General features: G+C 45.2%; 1 protein-coding gene across 3 annotated transcripts in view; it reads left to right on the forward strand.

Annotated features, from left to right (window-relative positions):
- The window catches only part of LOC138503097 (protein argonaute-4), a 324,615-nt gene that overhangs the window by 60,774 nt on the left and 241,546 nt on the right, over window positions 1–22,295 (forward strand). The window lies entirely within an intron of this gene.

Genomic DNA, 22,295 nt, shown 5'->3' on the forward strand with positions numbered 1-22,295 from the left:
TAACTTTTTGGTCATCTACATTTTATTATTGCACTTTTTGTGCAGTATTGCTGGGTTGCGCCTTGGGCTTCCCGTTGTATTTTCTCTTGACTAACCTTGCAGAATACATGTTCACAAGGGTGAAGAGTGATTTTCATCCCCTTTACATTTTATATTGGGAGACAGCACATCCCACCTTATGTGAAGTGCTGGTGAGATACGTCGTTTCTCATTGCTCCAGTTAGGGACTATTATGGCTGGTGGCTATTGACATGCATTACTTTTGTGTACTTTTTACTCGCTGTCAAACCAGTCGCGGTAATGAACAGAAGAGTCCCCATGCTACTAGAATGGTGGCTGTTCTTTTTTGCCATTTTTAGTGTGCGTGTCCTTTCTTGGTCCTTTTGCCATTCTGGTTGTTTTGTCTTCGACGCAAACCCTTACTGTAGCCCGCAGAGGCTCCAGCGTCTCTGAAGGCAGGAAGTGAGGGAGGAGTCCGAAACTATGCTCCTTTGTCTTCAGTTGTACCTGAGAGGAACCAGTTCCCACTTGGGGCCTAGGTGTCCTGACACCCGCCCCTTTATGTAAACTGCATGGAGAATTCAGAGGCTGTGTGTGTTCCTGTATATCTGGCCTGGTTCTTGGAGCTGAAGACAAGTCGACCACTCGAAGAGAAAATCTGATTAAGTGGAGAAGAATGCTCTAGCTACTTCCAGCGACAGGAGAGGCCTGCCGAGTAACCGCTGCCTATTCTGACCCATTCTTTGAAGTGACAGGAGTTCCAAAGACTATGACTCTGACCCAGTTGAGACCCAACAGTCTTGAGGCAAGCTGCATTTCAAACCATCCCACAACGAGCTGTGACCTTCATGGGCTGCAAGCCGCCAATACACAGACTTCGAGCTGGAGTACCATGCAGTCTTCCGAAGAACGAATCCTGCTGAAACTTCGGTGGACTCCTGCTAGACCGCCAGAGACACGATTCCACTCCTTCAAGTCCCCTCAACGGAGTGCTAGACCGAGATATCGAGGCAAAGCAGATCGATTACGACTGTCCTTCATCTGGTACATGGAAAAGGGCACCAAATCCAGAAGCACTTAACAAACCTTTATTGGGAGCCTTTTGTCGACTACTGCTGCAAGTTCCCATACAGTGTCTGTTTTTGGTCAACATGACCAAAAATGCAGAGACCGGGTCCTGTGCTGCTGCATAGTGAAGGAATTGGTCTGCACTCTCTTCATTGCTGAATACTCTGTGGCTGTGGGTAATACTTGCCTAAAGTCGCTACTCTGTGGCTAGGGTGGTCATTCGTGTGTTTGTGAGTTCGCCCAAACTGTTCGCTGATGCCCAACACTGGAACACTAGGGAGCATTCTACAAAGTCCCTGACACTTTCTACACACTCTAAAAACTGTACTTACTTGTTGGACAAGAAATCCTCTCCGACTTTCCTACATCTGAACCCTATCCTGACCTGTCTGCTGTTGGCCACTGGACAACCAGTGCCACTCAAGCCTCTGAGATCACCCATGCCTTAGAATGGGAAAGACGTTCAAGTATAAGGCCTCTCATTATGAAATATAGGAAGTGTTGCAAAGTACTTACTTGTAAAGGTGTTGGTTTAACTTTGATTCCTGAAACAGAATAAGTTACGTGTTGCTAAGTTCTTCACTCTGAGTTGCTTATTACCCCTCTGAAAAGTATAAGAAGTGATTTACTTACCTTTTTGAATTGTGTTTCACTGTTCTAGAAAGTAACTGAGTTGGTGTTACTTTATATTCCTGAAACTGAGTAAGTGTAAATGTTTACTAATATGGTTTACTCGCCTTTAATAGCCTACTACCAATATAAATGTATACCATTAGGTTCTTACTTACTTTGTACTGCTTACTGCCTTTCTGAAAAGTTCTTGCTTACCTTAGAATTGTTCCATTCGTCTGAAAAATAACTTTGGTATAACTACATATTCCTGTAATAGAAATAGTGTATGAGTTTCTTACCAATATGGTTTTACTCGCCTGGAATAGATTGTCATTCAAAATGTGTTTCCCGAGTTCTTACTTATCCCTGAAGTGCATACTGCCGTGGGTTCTGAAAAGTAATCCAAGTTGAACTGTATCCTTCCTGAAAGGAGTAAAGTATGTGCTCATCTTTTACTTTGGTAGTGTTTATTATTCCTAAGAGAGAATAACTTATTCAAGTGAAACGATACTTAATTGTAACAGTGTAGGTATAACTAGTATTCCTGGCACTGAATAACTAAGTCTTCAAAAGGGTCTGCTTACTTTGAATTATGTACTGTTTACTAAAGTGGTTTTACTCCCCATGAATAGCTTACTGTCATTTTAAATGTGTATTACTACGTTTCACTCGCTTTGAACTGCATACTGCTATTCGAAATTGGGTTTATACTTTAGTTTGCATACCAGAAATATAGTAGTAATAATAATTTCCCATTTATATAGTGCTACAAACCCTCGGGTATCTGAGCGCTGCTTATAACCCACAGTGTGTGGTGCTAATTTATCGACCTCAGAAGGATGAAAGGCTGAGTTTGCCCTGCCGGGATTCGAACCTGCGACAGCGGGCTGTGCGCTGATGTCAAAGCGAGCACTATACTCGCTGTGCCACTTGACCGGCATAAAATAGTGATGGGTTTTCTAATGGTTTATGAATAAGGCAACTACTATAAGCAAAGAATTCTTTGCTTATGTGTATATGTAAAATAAACCATTATTTTTACAATATGTAAGTGTGTCAGTGTTTCTTTAGACATCTGTATGTTACAATGTCTTTGTACCGGTCTACAGTCCTCTCTCTCACCTAAAATAAGCCTGCTGCTCTGTCCATGCTACTGTTTTACGCAGTACAGGTCTATACTAAGTTTACGTTTTCTGTATTGTCTCTAAGATACTTTTATAAAGCCCCTTGTGTGGACTTAAGAACTGTCTGAACAGGACCTATTTAATGCCTAGGACCCGACTGCAAGTGTAGGGATGCCCACATCACTTGTTCTACTAACAGTGGATGACATGTACCTGAAAACCCTTCTCCTCCCCATGCAGTGCAGAGTTTGACCAGGCTTGTCCTGAAAAAGCCTCCAAATACGCTGTTGGTGAATACATGGCCCGTGCCAGGGTGCAAAATGTGTACTCTCCATTGCCTAGTAATATTTTGACTCTTGGCGAGTAAGAAATGGTGTGCTATGTATGTATATAATTGGAGTGACTTTTTTATGGCTGGCTAGTAGATTGCAACTTGAATTTATGCACCTTGGCTGCACAACAGATTGCATTGTGACCCGACCCTACACCACAATCTGCCCAACCAGATTGTGTCCAGCAAGTTCCTTGGAGGAGGGGGATGGGTGTGGTGTTCATGGGTAATGATGATCATATACGTACCCCGCCAGTCTGCTCCACAGGGATCCGGGTGCTTTGTCCTTCGCTATCCCTTAAGTTGCAGACTGCTCCACTCTAGAGCCTTCGGTATCTAGTCATTTTTATTGTGAAAAACCTAGATTTGAAAAACACAGCAAAAGCTATCTTGTTTAACCATTTCGATTTTAAAAATGTGTCTTTTGCAATGAAAATATGCTTGCATATCCTTCTAAAGTAGATGTAGGGTAAGATGAGGGAAGGAGCAGTATGAGGGTGACCTCGAAGATTAAAAAAATATTTAACACTACACTTTTTAATTGATGTGTGTGAAATGATATGCTACAAATCGTTAAACTGTCTTTTTTTGCCACAAGTCCACTAGATGGGACAGCATGATGGAGAAACCATGTGAGATGAGAGTAATGGCGATAAAAATGCGTAATCGTTATTTTCATAAACCAAATGAAATGTCTATTTAAAAGTCTCTTTCCAGGGACTATAAAGGCCCATAACTGATCCTTCATGATCCGAATGCTTCAGTCTTTCCCTGAGCAGTTCATCTTATGGCCGTATTCGCTACCCTTTCAGTTCCGGCCTTCTCGCAGGCACAATGGCAAAGCATACAAGGTTCCTGGATCATTGCCTCCCGAGACTGGAAGTGCTTGATTAGGCGGAACCCATTTAATCCCCCTTTGACGCATAATCCTGCTTTAGACCCCCTCTTAGGTTTTCCATTGGATTGCTTTTCGCAAATGGTCTTTCCTGGCAGTCTGGAATATCGTTTGCATGGGTTTGCTTTGGGATATGTTCCTTACGGATTAGCTTGATACAGAACTGTTAAATCCTATTCATTGTCAAGGAGCCCTGCACCTTGTGTGGCACTTTGATTGTTCTTGCCAGTCAGTGGGATAGCGTTTTGTACAGAGCACTAAGAAGCTCTAGATAACTTCTTAGTTAATAGCGATCCCAGTTACACATCTTATGTACTTTGTAGCAGGAACCTGCTTCTCCTAAGGAAGCTACTGGGTATAGAACATGGTGTCATGGCCGGAGGACATTATTTTGCACACTCCTTGAGTTGAGCAGGCCAATTGGTCCATTTGGGTTTTCTTTTGTGTTACTGTTTAGCCACATATACCATCTTTTATCATGCAGGTGTTCAATGTTTTGGTAAACACCATAGGTTTTGGCACCATCCGGCTGTATAAATGCATGCAACAACTATGTTGAAGGGTAACCTGTTGGCAAAACGTGCAAGTGAGATCCTGATTAACTGGGTTGTGGTGATATTGCTGTACACAGTGGTCAAACACTGTGTGGAGACTTGTGGGTACTATGAAAAGCCTATGACTGAGTGAAGCGTTAGGCGGGAGAACACATGAAGAGTTCAGCGTAGTGAAACTTTTTGTAGGATTAAACTGGCATGTAGAATTATGTATTTGAAATGTATGGCAACATTTTGAACAGTCCTTATTTAAATGGAGTTTCCCAGAGTATGTGATTGCCTATTATTTGGGCGTTCCTTTTTCTAGATGGAGGGCATCATTTATTTTCATCAGCATGCCTTGCAGACTTGAAATTCTGCTTCGTAAAGGGCCCAGTCTTTATCAGATGCTCTCTGCCCTTCATAAAGTTACTTTCCTTTGTTTTTCTACTCAGCCCAATTTCCTCTGCAGTATCGGAGCACCTAGACTTTTCTGTGGAGTGGTGTATTCTCCTGCCAGGGCTATCCAAACCTTGGTCTGCTGGAAGCGAAAAGGAGCGTAAATGAGTCAATGGATGCTAAATGGGAGGAAGGGATGCAGCCAGAGTCGTACACGAAATTTCATGGCTCCTCGGCAAGCATGTAAAGTCAGGGTCACCAGAGGGTGTTTACCAACCTAGTTCCCAGGGATCCCGTACAGGTGGCCAGGCGAAGGCCATTGCTTTTGGATCTCGACCCTGGGAGAGTGGACAAGCGAGGGAGGATCACCTCAGTAGGGGGTACTCGGAGTGGTGGAGAAACGACCAATGGTGAGGCATGGTATCCCCTTTTTCCACAACCTATCGAACCCCTATCCCTGTTTATTTTATGGGAAACTACAACCCCCATAGTTCCTTCACGCTTCTCCCTGACAAATGTACTGCACCAAAGATGAGGAATGAGGATTACCTCCCCTGACTTCCATTGGCCCTCTGCCTGTAATGAGGCCAGGCATTGAACTCCAAAGTACACCTGCCACTAATTAGCACTCCCTGTGAAGATGAAAGGTGGAGCACAGAAACGCACTTTGAGCAAGGCTGGGTACAAGAAGGAACAGCTCTTCCGAGGGTGTTGCAAACCAGGCAGTGGAAGGCCAACATGCTGATCGACGGTGTACAGGATCAATAGTCCAGGCAAGATTTCCATGCTTTCGGGAGGCTGTGAACGTTCAAAAGGCAAATCTGAGCAAGCAAAGAAAAGGAACCTTAAAGTTGCCAGAAAACAGCCTGCAACCCTCCCAGGTGAATGGCAGAGTTGGGAGGAGCAGAAGAGGCATTGGTAACGACCTTGAGCTGCAAACAAGAGATGAAAGAAATCCAATTAACATAGATGTTGAGTTATTGAGGGAAACAAATGTCTGATGTTAAGGATAAAGTGACTGTAATTTGAAAGTTGAAGGTTGCGTGCGTGCCGATAATTGGCGAATGAAGAGAACAATTGTTAAAGGACAAAGATACAAAGTAGCAGAGTGGTCCTATGAGGGAGTCCAACATTTGAAAATCTCTGAAATGTTTATGGAATTTGAAAGATATTGCAAGCAGAGGACAAGGGAAACCAATGCATAAAGAAGGCTGAATAAGAGGAAAGTCCTATTTGTGAACTGTGAAATATGCTGAGGGGGCAAAAGTAACCTACAAGAACTGTGGAGAAAGGCAAAGAAGGCAAGTGAAGGAGGATAAGAAGTTGAAAATACACTTTGAAATTAAGAGAATAAGAAGTACAAATACCAAGAATTATTGCTCTTGCATATGAACTTTTGAAAACCACCAAGGGGGCAGACTTGGAGAGAGAATCAGAAAGACCAAGAAGTATTGGTGCCATAACATGTTGATTACAACTTGAAGAATTGTTGAAAGAGAAGTGAAAGTGATTATGCAGAGGTCTAGGTAAATCCCCTGCAGTCTTGAAAGTCTTAGACAGTGGAAAAAATAGGAGAAATTGTGTGAAAGTGAAACCAGACAGGCTCGAGCCCGGCAGAGGGAAGCCTGTGCAGAACAGTGAAATTGAGAATATATGAACTGAGTATTGATGGCAATACAAGCAAAGCTTAATGAAGTGATTGGGCTACCAAAAGAGTAAGAGTATATTGGTCAATTGTACCAGTGAGTCAAAGTGTGCAAATCTGACCGAATTGTGCCATCCACCCATCGTTTTTTGAGAAACTCTCTAGACCCTGTGGGGTTGTACTTGGGGAAGGGAGTTGGTGCTGAAGCCAATCTGACATTTCCTTTTGAGACACTATTTTTATTTCGTTATCCCTTCACACATATTTTGTTATTTTAAGTAAGGCAACGTTTGCTTTTCTTAGTATAGGCCTTTTTTTAGTTTGACCAGACTGACTCGGATGTATTTGTTACTGTTTAATAGTCGAGATTACTCCCATTTTAGAGTTGGGGCAAGTTAGGAATTCTACCATTCAAACAAAAGTATAAATAAAGGTTTTGGTTTTCTAAACTTGTCTGTGTCTACTATTGATACCATGCCTTCTTCTAAGGATGGTTGGGTGACTGGCTGAATGGATGCATGTAAGCTCTTTTCACATTATGCAGTTTTAAGTGGTCAATGGGTTGAGGTAAGTGGTTGAATAGGATATTCATGTACTCCTAGGTGACACAAGCATGCTCAAGAGACCCCTGTAACAGGTAAGTGTATCCAGAAATGTCAGACTTGGAGTAGACTACTCTGACTGAAGATGGCGGCAAATAAGTCCCAAGATACTTGGTCAGGATTGACTTCAATTGGCATTGATTTCGGTCCATTTCGGAACTCGAGCTCACAAAGCATCTAAGCTGGGCTTCTTGATCGTCCAGTCGGCCTCATTTACCCTTGAAGGCTAAATTATGCCACCAGCCATAAGCAGCCTTGAGGTGACGGCAAAGTCCTTCAGCTCCAGTGGGCTGATTCTAGGGGCCACTGGCATCGCCATGAATATGTCGCTTGGTAGCTCAAAGCACAGTGAACAGCAGATAGTGAGGCTGTGTCCAGAGGAGATGGGTGAGGTCAAGTCCCCTTTCGGTATGGGACTACTGTGAGGGGTCAGAAATGCGAGACCGACCTAAAGGTAAAGTTCTTTTCAAGAGTTGCAATTAATATTAAAGGGTGAAATAAATGCCCATCTTTCTCTAACCTAACCAGGATATCCCTGTCTAGCAAACAAACTAAAGAAAAATGACAGTGTCCAAAAAGTTTGACCCTCCCGCTAATGCACACAACAAAATTATACAAGGAATGTTTGGCAGTCTTCAATTCAACAAAACCTACCAATTCCAATGTTTTAGAAACTACTCCTTGTGACCAGGTTTCAACTCCCTTCCCCTGGATCAATTCAAGAATACCACAAGAAAAGTCCTGATTCAGTTATGTTCCATTCAGTGCAACACAAAGCATTTTCCATTCACTATCCTTCCACTTGCCATAGTAAAGGTCTTTCACAGATGCTTGGTCACAAATCAAAACCACTGTTCCCCACCATCTCCTGCTTGGTAAAGTAAATGTCTTTTTCACAAAACAGAAGTTCATAAACCAAGGCAATTGTTCTCTTCAAAATGCCAAGTAATTATTAGCACATCACACTTATTCTTCAAAGGAAACACTTTTGATGAACTATTGCATTACCAGACGAAGTTGCTGTGCTATCGTGGCAAGATGATAAAGTTAACACTTTCTTTCTAACACACCTTTTTACCACAAACAGTTCTTCAGATCATCATCTTGCCTGGTTTACTCGTCTGGAAGAATGAAAGACTCGTACCACTATTATTGTATTTAGTGACAATGCTTGTTCCAAGATAATCCACACCAGTTTCCTATGTGCGGTTTGAAGAAGGATGTCGTCTTTGTCCTTTCTTGACAATGTGGGTTACAGATCTCACCAAGTTGGTATCCCATTAAAGTGGAGTTGTGCCCTTGTCTCTGTATTACCCTTTTGTAGCTTTTTGGCTGTTGGAAATGCGGACAACTGGTGTCCCCCAATTGGTGTCCCATATAAGGAGAGTTGCACTCTGGCTGCCATTGTCTTGCTTCTTGTTCGGTATTCAAAATTAGTTTCAGCTAATTCTTGTTCGGAGTGCACTGTGGTCACCTGGCGTTTAAGCAAAATCACTGCTTTTTTTTGCGTCTCCCTTTCATTTGCTGGCACTGCGGCAGATCTTCTAGGACCTGTCCGCTCTGCTTCCAGCTCCGGTATGACGGTCGCGGTAAGAAGTCGAGCTCTGCCAGCTCTGTGGGGTCTTGGCTTCTGCTTCCTAACCGGAGTGGTTCATGGGGTGTTGGGAGCTAGTCTGTTTGGCAGAATACTAATTTCGGTGCTAATTCCTTTAACCTTGGAGACCCCCAGCTCTTTTGCTGGACTTTAGGACTAATTTTAACCCTGGAGTTAGGGAGCCCTTTTTCTCACGCTCATGTGTTTTGACCTGATTTGGATTGAGTTTTCTTTGTTTTTGGACTCTGACAAACTCCATGGCCATCTACTTTTTGTATGGTGACGCACAGCACCTTCAGTGCAGTGTCGCAGAGAAATCATTTACATTTGTCATAAGGTTTAAATACCTTTTGTGTGAACTATTGTTCCAAAGAATAGTCAAGTGAAACGGAAGTTCCTTTTTCTCATTGTGGGTCCAGCACACACCAGCCTATGTGGAGTGCTGGGGGTGGGGGGGGGGGTACTTAGTAGCCCCTATTCCCACCTACTCATAACTTTTTTGTTTTTGCCCTCACTACTTTAAATGGCTGGTGACAGTGGTTTTATTTTGTGATTTTTCTACCGCAGGCTGAATCCTCGGCTGCTGTATAGCACACATGGGTGACAATTTTGTCAAAATGGCCTGGCCGCCTTTTTTTCACCACTTTGTGAGGTCTTTCTTGGGTTTTACTCTGGTTGCCAAACCAGGTTTGAGCCCTTTGTGCATTTCGCCTTTGGTGGGCTTCAGTACTGAAACCCGCCTCCGGCTCCAGTGTGTCTGAAAGGGCAGGAAGAGAGGGAGGTTCCCGAAACTCCCCTGTTCTTTGTCTTTAGGAATGCCTGAATGCACCCAGTCCTGATTGGCTGGCTGTCCTTTCAGGACAGCCACCCTGCTGTGAGTGACCGCTAGGCTGTGCATGAATGGGAGAAACCTGCTTAAAAGGCGATGGTTTTGGGACTAGAGGCAGTCGACAACTGGGAAGAACACCTGATGAAGAAACCATATAAGAAGCTTGCTGCATCCTCCTAGACCTTTGAATTGCCCAGTGAAGCCCTGCTGCTGTGCTAAAACTCATTTGATTGACAAGAGAAGGCCCGGAAGGGACGACGTCTTCCATTGGGTTAGTGGGACTAACTAACCCAGAGACTAACTCCACTGGACCATCTTCCCTGACTGGCTGTGCTTCTTTGCTGCTGCAGGAACCGAGTCCCAGGGGTCAATAAATCCAAAGTGCAACGTCTGCAAGGTGGCCAGAAGCACCAGGAGTCTCAACCAGGTCCCTCCAGAAGCAGGACGACCAGAGCTCGAGTCCTCTCACCAGAGTGCAGGAGGCCTCGAGGAGTGCAGGAGGCCTCGAGGAGTGCAGGAGGCCCAACTGGTGTCCAAGATCAACGGTGGTGCTTTTTTTAGCAAGTGCTGAAACCGCAAAGTGCAGCTGATCTGAAAAACACCTGTAGGTGCCGCTGACCTCAAATTGCTGCCGCAGGAATCCTCCAGACGTCCTCCCTCTTGTCCCCACGACTGAGACCCAGGAGCTGCATCACTGCAACCAGACAGAAGCCAGCTGGACCACTTCTAACCAAGGGTACTGTTCCTGCTTGGGGTACTTAACTCAGTGTCTTTAGCTTTGCTCTTCCCAGTTTACTTGCAATAGCTACTTTGCTAAGAGTTGATCTCAGCTCTTCCCTTCACAAGTGTAACAGCTTGTGACCCTACAGTGCTTTTTCTTCAAAAAAACAACTTTGTGCAAGATTGTGCTATCCAAGAAGTGACTCAGCTCCATGGACTGTACTCCAATTGACTTTGGCTGGCCTGGCTCCCTGCAGACTCTTTTAGTCCACTTGACTTTGATTTTTACTGTCCCTCAGAGATAACTTGGTTTTAAACTATTATTGCTGGGAAATGGTTTTATCTGGGCTTCATTGGAAGATTTAAGTGCTCACATGCTCCGAGAACCAGTTTAACCTTTTTTCCTTCCCTTAACCTTTCCTTTCTACTAACCTCAGAACCTACAAAGTGTACTAGTGATATATAAATGCCATTACTATCCTAGTTAGAAGTGTGTAAAAAAGCATCTCTAAAGAGTATCTACTAGTTTGGTATGGATTCTGGAGAAGTATTTTAAAGTATATTTGATTGTTACGTATATTGCCCTTTTTAAAGAATGCTTATTTAAAAACTGCTGTTAAATACTGTGTTAACTAAAACCTTGAGTGTGGGTTTTACTTGTTTACTTGCATTTGTGAATTTCATTGCTACAGCTCTACAGCTCAAATGTACCACTCATGAGATGAGCCTGGCTGCTCAGTCACTACCAATAGTAGAACAAGCCTATACCAAAACGTGGGTTGCCTAATACCAAGAGGACAAGTGTTGTGTAGTCTCCCACAGGGTTATTAAATCAATTCTTGCCTAACAGTCTCCCACAGGGCGTAGCTTTCCCCAATGCTGCTTCCAGCAGCGATCTCTGCACTACCAAACGCCGCCTTCTGCGTATGCCTCGGCTGGTGTTTCTTCTGCTTCCACAGTGAGTCCTGCATTCAGACCTGCTGCCGTCTCCATCAGCGTCTCCTTCCCGTAGCTGTAATCTATTCCAGAGTTCAAATGACCCACCCTGTTGTGTCAATCTAAAACAAGTAGACCGCTCATTATGCTTAATGGTGTTAGGGGAGTTTAAGTCCACTTGGAGGTACGACTCTATAAAACTATCCCTTGGTATGGAGGTCCCCAACTTTTAGAAGTCTGTGCTACCAAAAGCATCTGGTAGAATAGCATAGCAGCCAGGCTTATTTTAGGAGGTGGATGTGAGCTGTAGGTAAATACACTGACCCCAGTCAATACAATAGTTCGATATAAGTGTTTTATATACACAAGGCAGGTAAAAATTGTTCCAGAAAATGACACTGACAGTTCTACCGTTTAACTTAGTGCTCCACACCTACATTTGTTACAGAGAAGACAGTTTAATTCATTTTTAAAGTGAGTCTGTAGGAAGGAAAAGGAACGCAATTAGCATCGAGGCATTTATCAGCAACACGTTATAAGGCTTCAGCAGTCCAATCCCTAACTATCCAAGAGTTTATCAGTAAGTGTAGGAGACAAACACAAATCTTATGCAGCAGCAAAGGCAAGGATCTTCAGGATACTTTAAGTCACTTAAATAAAAATGCTTTAGGAAATAACACAAGTTATAGGAACCCAGCTAAGGACTCCTTAATGGGACACACGCTGCTAAGCCTGGACCAGAGGTATGGGTAGGCACCCAAGCACCTTGTTAACACACTCCTCACATTGGAGCGACTATTCGGCTTAAGGTAAGTTCCACCTTGAGCTCCACTGTACCTTAAGTTAGATGAAGTGAATACAGCTGTATTCTTTCCTGTGCAGCAGCGACGGACCCGGTCTATTGTTTCCTTGGTCTGGTGACAAAAGGAAGGACCCTGAACGGGATGTCACAGCAGCAGTCCAGAGAAAGGACACTCGGCAAGGTTTTCTTCGGTCTCCCACGTCGGTCTGCGGTTTTGGCACCTTATCAAATTTCTGTTCTTCATTCTTGTACTCTGTTGAGGGGACTTGTATGAGTGGGATCGTGCCTCTGAAGGTCCAAATGGAGCTCACCAGACTTCTGGGTGGACTTGTCCATGATAAGATATTGCACTGCAAATGGGTTGTAGGTCCCCTGATAGGCACAGTTTGGATTCCTGAAAGGTCACAGCACCTTGGAGATTGCTCGATCTGCAGTTCATCTTGGGGCTGATTGGTTCCACCAGCAAAAGGGAAGGAGGAGTTCTCTTCGGAGCTCCTCTGTCTATAAGAAAACTGGGTCGGGACATTAGCGGTTGCTTCACGGTGTTGCAAACGGTCTGCAAGTATCTCTGATCGTCTTCAGTTACTTCAGCTTCCAGTGGTGGACTTGCTTTTCACCCCAGAAGCCTCACCTTTTATACAGTTCCAGCACACAGTCCTCTGCAATCTCTCAGCATTTTACAGAAAGGGTTGTTTGACTGTCCAATCGCACAGTCCGACCCACTGTGGGAGCTGGTCTTACTCAGGCACTTTGACAAAGGACAGGGGTTCCTCGTCCCCCCACCTCCAGCCTGCCGGGACACACTGGAGCCTAGGCAGGGACACTCGAGGGGTCCCGCCAAAGGCTAAAGACACAAAGGACAGTAGGTCTAACAAAGGACAACCGTTCTAGTAATTATGAAACAAGGGAGAGTGCATGTTGGTACTTGGGTGGCCCTATTGTGCACTACCGAGGCATAACCTGCAGTACAAAAATTACACAATAGTTGGAACACATCCACTGCCACCAGCCGTGCCTAGGAGATTGTCTGACTTAAGTCACAGGAGCGTAGAGAAGGGGGTCTTAGAGATCCCTTTTGGTACCCCACATATGGTGGTTTGTGCCAATCTCTCAGGCTATAGTGTTTTGGAAGAGACACAAAGTATCACTATCCTTCGGATCTGTAGTTATTTGAGGATATAGAATAAATCTTTAAGTAGAACCCTAGGCGTTCCCAGCAACACTGCCCATAAGGAGCTGTGTGTTGCAATAGGAGAATACAAATGCCGTTAAGAGCTATGGAGCACACTCCATAGTACAGATAGAATGCAAAGAATCAAGTTCTAAAAGACGGGGCCCACAAGAATGAATGAGTGGAAAAAGCCTCCCCTCATTCAGGAGAGGAAGAGAAAGGTCCAGAAGTACAGCAAAAAGTGCTGGTCGCCTCACTAGAGGAGTGGATGAAGCATAACGATGATGCTTCTTCCTAACAAAGCATACTTGAAGACTTTGGAGATTTTAGAAAGCAAGATCAGAGATTCTGAAGCTGAAGGCCCACCAGAGTACTGCTGGTGATACAAGCATTTGCTAAGCCACCCGCTGGGTTTAAGACCTGCAGTGAAATCAAAAGGGAAAACCTGAATTGGGTGCCTCTGTTGTCTGAACTCGTGGGACCAACACGTCTGGAGTTCTCCTCTGCATCTATTGCGCTTCCAAGGTTCGTCTTTGCCAGATCTGCATTTTGTCTGCATCTACTTGCAACTGGACCACAGCTTTAAATAGGTTCTTCCTGCACTATAGTTAAACTTGGCTGGCATAGTCCGATCTGTTGGGACAGCGCCAACCTGCATCAATTCTCACTTAGTGTGAAAGTGATGCTTGTGTGGATTTCATATTTTTGTATATACGTACTTGTGTGAACCTCTGTTCATTCTTGGTAACTGTCCTTGACACAAGCCTTCCTCCTCAGTCTAAGCGGAAACTACCCGGCCACATTACCATTTTGAGTTTGCTCAAAGACTTCAGTCTGCTTCTCAGTAGAACCCATCAGATTAGGTTCTCGAAACACCTCTTAAACAAGAGTAAGAACCAGTTTTGCCTTCTGATTTAAGGGAGCGAGGCACCAGGGATAGTCTCAACAGTAGCAGAGTTTTGTTGTCCAATAGTTGGTTTAGCCATTTAGTTTTTCAGCAGCAGACTGTGTACTTAAAGCGGTCTTGGTGCTTCGGGTAAAGGCTCCAGTGCATGACTAGTGAATGGCTCCAAAACATACAGATTTCTGAGGCTTGTGGAATCTGCTTACGTCACATGCTATGCAAAGGCCGACTTCTAGTGGAAGCTGCAGATTATTAGTTGTTTTCGAAACTCAAAGCGACGTCAACAGGGTGTGCCAGTAATACTACCCCAAGTGACGTCCACTGTACCCATGGTCCTTCACACATCAAGATCCCTCAGATTGTTGTTGGATGCTGTGTCCCAAACTACTGCTGAAGGTCGAAAGAGGCGGCACCGACCCATTCACTCGGCGAAAAACACCAGTCAACAGACAAGTCGAAATAAGCAAAAAACCCTCGGACCTCGAAATTCTCATCTCGTCAAAAAATGCCTCAAACACTTCTGAAGGGGCGGACTTCGAAATGCCACACATTGAAGACCCACACATAACATAGGGAGAAGGAGACTGTTAACCAAGGGAGGGTACAATATCAGGGATTGTGATGCACAAGAGGCAGCCTACACCTGAACTACCTCCCACACCTTTCACTATCCCGAGTTTATTGCAGTGGTCTGCTGAAGAAATAGGGTCATGAGACGCATGTCCTCTCTGGCCAACTTTTTTGACAGCCACCCTCCTGTTCTAGATAACCTCAGAACATGCCACCAGCTAGTAGGGCAGCACTGTCACAACCCCCGCAAAATGAGCCCGGGCCGACACCCTACAGGCAGCCACTCCTCAGCAGAACCCAGTCCAGCTTGAACACTGACCCCCAACCAAAGCTAACAGGAGACTGGAGCATATTCGGAGGATTAGGGGGACATGGGTGAGGTAGACAAATATCATGATGACAGACGTTTACGTCCTACTGTCACCAGACCATGTAGACCCGCCGGTAGATAACCAGATAGAAATGACCTAAAGGCAGCTGAAGACTTCCAAATAGAGGCACAGGAAACACAAATTGAAAAAGATTTAGTCGAAGACATATTGGGTCACAGGAAAGCAGCAACCCAATTCACCCCCTTATTACAATCTGTGCAAAGGCGAGTACAACCATTTCTGGTAACATCTAGCCTAATGCGTGCAGTGAACCCCTGCATTGAGAATTTCCGTTCTGACCCCTCTACATCAAGGGTCAATTAAAACCAGACTCATTGGTAGTTAACACCACAAGGAAAAGTGTGGGTACACCTCTTGCATCTCAGGCACCCCTGACAAGGAAAGAAACAAAATGTACACATCTCAGCAGCCTATCGGGCAAGGATTGCCAACAGCACCACTTTGCTGGCCAGCTACAACTGCCACAAGTGGTAAGAAAAAGCTGCAATAATGGCCTCAGCCCCAGAGCCATTGAAATCCAAACTCTCCTTCGCCGTGAAAGAAGGGAAAGCTGTTTCGAACTGCATTCTGAAGAACAATTTAGATGCAGCGTATAATGCGGGGAGAATTATCCCTGAGGGTACACTTATCAAGCGCTTCGCCAGTCTGGCTTTAACAAACAAGCGTCACTTCGAAACATGCTGATAAAATCAAATATTATATATATAATATATATAATCTGCTATAATTGAGATTAGATGAGTAGGACCTAAATCCAGCTCCTGTGTGTTGGACATCACAGTGTAGGCATGAGCTATCGTAGGGAAACCAGGAGCTACTAGCTCATTTTCAGGCTACCCTCGGCCTCCTCCTCTCCCTCTCTCATCTCTGAATGTCTGTCTGCCATCTAGGTGTGGTGTGCCGCAAATGACCTCTGCCTTAATGCCAGTAAGACTGAGATTCTACTCATCGGCACACCCACTACCTCTTTCCCGGTTGCGCTCTGGCCGGCCTCTCTTCGCCCTCTTCTTGCTCCCACCTGCAAGGCAAAAAACCTCAGGGTCATGTTCGACTCCACACTCTCCTTCTCTCCTCACATCTCTAAGAAGTCACAATACCAGCTGCACCTCCTCAGAGGTATTCTTCCTTTCCTCTCCTTCCCCCAGAAGCTCACTGTCTCCAGAGCCCTGGTTCTCTCTAAGCTGGACTACTGTAACAGCCTCTATCTACAACTGCCTGCCTCTACTCCCCGCCCTCTGCAACTTATCCAAAACAGGACCGCAAGACTTGTCCTTGGCCTCAAGTCCAGGGATCGTATCTCTCCAGGACTGAAATCTCTGCCCTGGCTCCCAGTGGCTGCGAGGATCAAGTTCAAAACCCTCTGCATTGTCCACAAGGCCTTCTGGGGCTTGGGGCCGAAATATCTACGGCTCTGTCTTCCTAAATATCTTCCTTCTCGAGCTCTTCGCTCATCCGCCTCCAACTCCCTCAGGGTCAGTCGCTTCTCCAAGCAACAAGTTGGCGGTAGATCTGTCGGCAGGGGCCTCCCTCTGGAACAGCCTTCCCGCCTCCCTTAAACTTGAGGACCACCATCTCTGGTTCCGGAAGCACCTCAAAACCTTCCTCCTTGCTTCTGCTTTCTCTCCCCCTCGCCCCTGCTGAATTCCTGGCTGATACTGCACTGGTTACCTGGCCACCTTTCTGTTCTCGGGCCCAGGTCCCGCCAGCTGCACACCTGCACTGCCTCCCCGGCAACCCTTGTACCTGGGGACTGTTTTCTGTAGCCCTACAGTCCCCAGGTACAAGGGTCTGCACTTACCGCCTTCTGGCTGGTACTATCTTGTATTCTACTATCCTATGTACTGCACTTCCCCTCTCCTCTCCCTCTTGCACTTTTCCCTCCCCCCATGACCCCCCACGCTCTTGTGCGATCTGAATGACACTTGGCCTAGTAAGATCGTTGTCGGTCTTCCCCTGTTCCCCCTCCCTTGCCTCGTCGCGCCTTGAAACACTTGTGTATAGGTGCGTTATAAATGCCATATCATACCAGAGATGTTCCTTTAACTGTTGGTCCATTTTATATGAACCTTTGCGTTTAAATGTATATTAGATGTTATAATTCTTCTTTATGAACAATCCCAAATACTCGGTTAATGTCACATTTACATGTTTGGAAGGGACCGAAAGTAGCTCCTGGTAGCTGTTAGTTTCAGTCTAACTAGGCTCTACTATGCTAAAATCAGGAGCTAAATAGCTCCCAGTTCCCCTCAATTTCGAACCCTGCTTCTAGAACTTCTGGCAGTTCTCAAGGCTTTGCAAGCTTTTCAGCAGCATCTAGTAGGTCACAGTGAAAGTCCTCACAGACAGCACCACGCCCATGTTGTACCTAAACGAGCAGGGAGGCATGCACTCTCCAGGCTATTACCAAAAATGTGCAAGTGGGCACGCAACACATTCCTGGAGAACTCGATGCTTGCAGACACTGAGCAGAAATCCTCTACCCAGGGAGCACGAGTGGCAAATCAACAAAAATGTTAGACTAAATCTTCTCCTTGTGGGATCATCCTACTATAGACTTGTTCACCACAAGCCTAAACCTCAATGCCCAGACTTTGCATCCCGGTTTCGCAAATCAGAATCCAAGGGAACGCCCTGTGGATGAGCTGGTCAGGGAAAATGGCTTACATCTACTTTAGATTTGTTACAAGGACAAAACCTGCCTTTAAAGACTGGTGGCAGTGAACCTTTTTATGAATTCGATGCACCTTTACCACTGGCTGTTTCCACAGCGCCAGCAAAGGCAACAATGGGTGCTCATTTTACCAAAATATCCCCTGTGATATTTTTTCACCATTTTAGTGTTCCTTGTCCTTTCTTGTTCTTTCCCCTGACATCAAAGGTGATCTTTAGCGGGGGAGGCCTTGATCAAGTCCTCCCAGAGTCTCTGAAGCCAGGAAGTAAGGGAGGAGTCAAACTGTGCACCCCTTTGTCTTCTAGCCTGACTGTGAGAATTCAGTTTCTTGAAGAATGTTCAGTTTAGTGCTAAATGCCTCCCACCTTAGACACCCAGCTCTCTTGCTGAACTTTGGGACTTTGTACTTTTAATTCTATGTTTTCTGTGTTGCTTTTGGTTGTGGATTCTGACCAACTCCATAGACTTCATCTTTTACATTGTCACACATGTTCAGTGCAGTGACACAGGGACTTATTTTAGATTTCACAAGCTTTAAATACCTTCTCTTGGATAAACTACAGTTTCCAAGAGCAGTAAAGTGAAATTTACTTTACTTACATTTTGTAAATTTCTAGACCAGCACACACTTTCATACAATAGGATTCTGGAGTGGTTATTTAGTATCCTCTTTGTCTAGTTTCTCATGTAACATTTTGATGTTACCCTTTCCTCGATGAGTGGCTGGTGGCAGTGGTTTACTTTTAGCAGCTGCAGTAAAGTACCCAAGGGTGCCATTTTTGTCAAAATGGCCCTGGTCTTTTTTTGCCATTTATTTGTGGAAAGGTCCTTCATGAAATTTGTTCTGTGCGCCAAACAAGGTTTGGTCCCTTTGCTAGTTTCGTCTTTGGCGGGATTTACGAGTGAAGCCCGCCTCTGGCTCCAGGGTGTCTGGCGGGGGCAGGAAGCGAGGGAGTTGCCAAAAACTCCGTGCTTGGTCTCCTAGGAGACAGGAATACACTCCTAGGTGATTGGCCGGCTGGCTGTCCGACAAGGACAGCCGCCCTGCTGGGCGAGTGACAGCTAGGCTGGAATGAATGGGAGTAACCTGCATAAAAGGTGAGGCTTTTTGGCTTGGAAGGCAGTCGACCACTGGACGAAGGAATCCGAAGAAGAACTTGGAAGGGACGCCTGCTGCAACTCCTGGACCGTTGGTTTGCCCAGTGAAGCCCTGCTGCTGTGCTGAAGCTCCGAATTCTCCTCGACTAGAGAAGCCCTGCAAGGATGACTTCTCCCCTTGAGTTGGTGGGACCAATCGACTCCAAAAGCCAGTTACCCTGGACATCCTCTCGAAGCTGGTTGAATTTCTACTGCAGTTGCTGCTGGAAACTGTAGAGCCAGCGAGAGGAACACCAGTTTGTTTGTGTTGCTTTGTTGGCCAAGCGCTCCGGGAAGATCCTCCAGACTCCCAGGAAGCAGGACTGACCGACCCTGAGCCACCTCAACAGAGTGCTGGACCCCAGATGCAAGGAAATCCCATCTCGACAGCCAAGAGTCTGCAGTGTTGGTATTTGCTTAGACGCGGGGAACTGAACCCGCGAAGTGCCACTGAATAGAAGTTGGCCCTTTTATGTTGCCGACTGCCCTGTTGCAATGCAGGAGTCCTCCAGACGTCCTCCCTCTTGGCCCCACGACTGAGGCCCAGGAACAGAAGCCACCCAAAGCACTTTTCTTTTAACCAAAGGCACTGTACAGTCTAAAAGAACTTGCCTCTTGTGTAACCTCGCTTGTTCTCAGTTGAGACGTGTCTTGGTTGCTGTTGTAGAGTTGCGATCAGCTTCATTACCTCACAAGCCTAATCAGCTTGTGGCCCTGCTTTGATTTCTTCTTTTCTACAAAGATTTGTAAAACTTTGTGCGAAACTTTTAATTACCTGCAAGAAGTGCTTCAGCTCACATAGAATTTTGTGAATTTGACTTTGGCCTAGCCTGGCTCCCTGAATGACTACTTCCACCCTTCCAGGAAGGGGTTAACTAACCTTTGCATTGGGGGGGGTTTCAAAAGTACTTACCTGCTTCAGAATATTTTTCTGTTCTCTTGTTTTATTCTAATAATCCTTTTCTTTGACGTACTCCTCAGTATTTTTCTAAATTTAACAGTGATATATAAATGTCCAGTGTCCTAGTTATTTAAGTCACCTGAGGGTGTAGGAAGTGTCTGTGTGCCATCCCAAATGGGTATTTGCTGATTTGGAGAATCTTGGAGTGTGTATTTTGGAGTGTATTTGTGTCTTACTATGATATTGCTCCTTCTGAAGACTTACTCAAACTGACTGTTAAATTAATAATTGTCTTATCAAGAAAACTTGTGTGTAATTTTATTTGAATACTTGTCACCGTGAATCGCTAACTCCCCTACATCTCACAATTGCCCCTCTTGAGAGAAGAGGGATGTTTCGCGCCTTGAAACACTTGTGTATAGGCGCGTTAAAAATGCCATATCATGAAGAATGAAAACATGGCTGCTCAACAGGCTACCAACCTGTGTAGTACAGACTTATACCAAAGGTTGGATTCATATTGCCAGGAGGTCAGGGTTGTTGTAGTGCACCCAAGGGTACTGCATACAAATTTGCCTAACACAGTTCAAACTCGGAGGCTGGCTGTATCTCAATACTGCAAAGGTCACACTATATACATGGTGTACTGAACTCCAATGACATCCCCTTGGGTGCTGAAAAATGTGTAACATATGAATTAATTACTCACCTGCTTTATTGTTCACCTTTTGAATTGAATCCTAATTTAGGATTAATGTTACAGCTAATTACTGCTTTTTAAAGAATGCTTTAAATATCTATAAATTTTTATTATATAGCTTTGTGTGTAAGTGTTTAATTGTGTACTTGTATTTACTGTTTCATTCTACAGCTCACATTACCCCTCTCAAGATGAGCCTGGCTGCTCACACTATCAACTTGTGTAGTACAGGCTTATGTTAAAAATTGTAAGTCTTCCTGACCTATTTCAACCCCAGAACTTTTTGCTTTACTGGTAGGTTATTTTTCCTTCTACCTCTGGGTGGGAACCTTTTTGCACACTCATTTTGTGAACTCTTTTTATGATTCTCCATAGTCTCTTTTTAAAGTTCTCCTCTTTAACAACCTTTTGGCAATAGTTGCCTGTTGCTGGGTTACCCTAGGGCAGTGGTCTTCAAACTTTTTTGGCTGGGGCCCCCCAGAGAAAGATTTGGGCAGGCCGGTACCCCCCAAAAATGCCAAATGGACAGCATGTATGATAGGTTATTTATAACATGCTTAATACATAGAGGTTTCTAAGCGCGGACCCAGGGATCAACCATGTGTTGCTTTGTGTCGTCTTGTCTGCTTTCCCCACCCTGCTCCCACCACTATCCATGGTTCCCGCCCATCCCGTTCCCACCAGAGTCCCTGGGCTCCTCCATTCCATTCCCAACACAGTCCGAGGGCCAGTGGTGGCTGGTGAATTTTTGAAGTGGAGGGGCAGATCTATTCCCCCCCCCCCCCCCCCCCCCAAAATGCCTAAGCGACTGAAGGAGCCTGAACCAATCAAGGAGGGATCGGGGGTTGGGGTGGTTTCACCCAGTGATTTATTTTTAAAATAATGGGTTCAAATGTTGCATTGTAGAGCATACTTTAAAAAAGAAATGGGTAAATAGCCAAGCAGTTTGCAATTGGTGCTGGGGGGCACAGGGGGCAGGCATGATATTTTTTAATGGACATCTATTATGGAAATCCAGTAAAAAAGAAATACCATCCCTGTTCCCTGGGCTCCACAGCACCTCAGAAAGTAAGCCGATTTTGGCAGGTGGGTAAGGGGATTGTGCAACAAAGATATTTAGGCATTTTTAAAATGCCTTTGTTGTGCAACCTTCCTTCCCCCTCTATCCACCACTTGACAAAATCAGCTCAATGGACCAAAACAAACTAACACAAACACACACATTCATACAGCAATCACTATCATTCACACAAGCATCCATCACAATACTCACAACACAAGCATACACGCATCCATACACATTTAAATAAAAAAAACATGAACATGAACATTAACGTACCGTCTTGAATTGGCCTCCATGTGGCTGCTAAAACGCCCTGCTCCAGGCTGCTCTGTCCATATGTGCGAGGAGATGCAGGAGCTCCCCCCCTCGCACGTATTAACATGCAGTGCCCACAGCCAGCATTTCCAATGAGCGATGCAATGCTGGTGAAGCAAAACGCCCCAGCCCGGCATGGCTCGGTGAGCATGTGTGGCTGGGGCACTGAACTGTCAAAGGGAAATAGTGTTTCCCTTTGACAGTTCAACCAGCCCAAGAGCACTCCCTCAGCTGCTAAAAAACAGCTGAGGGAGTGCTCATTGTTTCACTGGGCTTGCTCCTTGGCTCCTCCATAATCTCTGGTGGGGCCACTCGGTGCGCACCCCCTCGCCATTATGGATGAGCCGCCAGGCAAATGCAAAATGCTAGTGTGGGCCATTT

This window comes from Ambystoma mexicanum, chromosome 11, assembly GCF_040938575.1.
Source record: "Ambystoma mexicanum isolate Mex_15411 chromosome 11, UKY_AmexF1_1, whole genome shotgun sequence".
NCBI lineage: Eukaryota > Metazoa > Chordata > Amphibia > Caudata > Ambystomatidae > Ambystoma > Ambystoma mexicanum.